Source organism: Sinohyriopsis cumingii, chromosome 6 (assembly GCF_028554795.1).
Source record: "Sinohyriopsis cumingii isolate HCF-2022 chromosome 6, ASM2855479v2, whole genome shotgun sequence".
In the NCBI taxonomy this organism is placed as follows: domain Eukaryota; kingdom Metazoa; phylum Mollusca; class Bivalvia; order Unionida; family Unionidae; genus Sinohyriopsis; species Sinohyriopsis cumingii.
Window position 1 is genome coordinate 11,949,289 of NC_142966.1, and position 1,270 is coordinate 11,950,558.

Here is a 1,270-nt window from a genome sequence, read left to right on the forward strand (position 1 = left end):
TCTCCATAGGACTTATTTTGTAACCATACCGAAATGTCAATGTCCCGCTTCCATTGATGTCCATAGTGGTCCATCCATGTTCAGTTTTCCTTAAACTCAGTATTTACCCATCGATAATAAACTTCCATTCATACCTGTAGTATTGACCCATCGAAAATAAAAACCCATTTATCCTTGTCGTGTCCCATTATGTTAAATCTCCACACATTCCCATAATACATCGACCTCACAGAAAAGGTCCCAATAGTGGCCCAGCTTAGGTTCCTATACTTGCCCCCATATCTGGTTTGGATCATAAGTATAGTGGTCAATAAAAATGACCATATTAAACGAATTATTAAAAATAAACATTCTCTCTGTCCTATCTGTGGAAAAGAAGAAAACACGTGTTTTGCAGAATTCTTTCTCAGATGAACCCGTGTAATGATATATCACAATATCTAAATTGTAAACAGTTAAACACAAAACTCTGCCATACAACTTTGACCGGGCCATTTTCGTCGGCACCGTATGTGCGATGTATATATCTTAACATGCTTCGCATTCTTCCCATTATTTTTGTTGGTCTTTTTTATTTGATTTTATACACGAACCTCAATTTTCAATAATACAACGTGAAATAAATTTTAATGTTGACAAAAGTAACGCTGGTAGGCAACATGCATTAGGTTTTATGGGATCTTGATTGACAAATTCTTCTCCGTTAGCTCTATATATTTTTAATATACACGAAGAAAATATGTTCGGCTAATTTCATCGCTTTAAAATCGGATTTACAAAGTATATGTTACTGGAGGTATGAGGAAATTAACACACTCATAATTCAATTTTATGTTTGGAAGTAATTTAATGCATGAGAAAGGTCAAAGATGTTCCAGTTGTAATTAAGCAAAGCAGTATGCTCGTTTTTATCAGATGATATAAAACATTGTTTCAGCACGGATATTTTTTCTTCCTTTCCTATAAATTAGTGAAACATTTTTATGCTAGCGTAAAAGTCAATTAGATATGACACTAACCCTGTAGATGACGTCCTTGCGACTTTGACATCATCAACGTCGGCAGTGGTTTTACATACGTAAGTACTGAAGGAAAAAATCTATCAGCCTTTAAAAGGAAATCATTTCTCTTACAAAAAAGGGTTTTGCTGTATAGTAAACATTATATGCTTTTTCTAATGACGAAATAAGTTATAGAAAATACTCTCCATTCCTGGTGCTGTATACGCCATCTATTTTTAGATACTATTTCTCAGTCAGAAATACGAGAA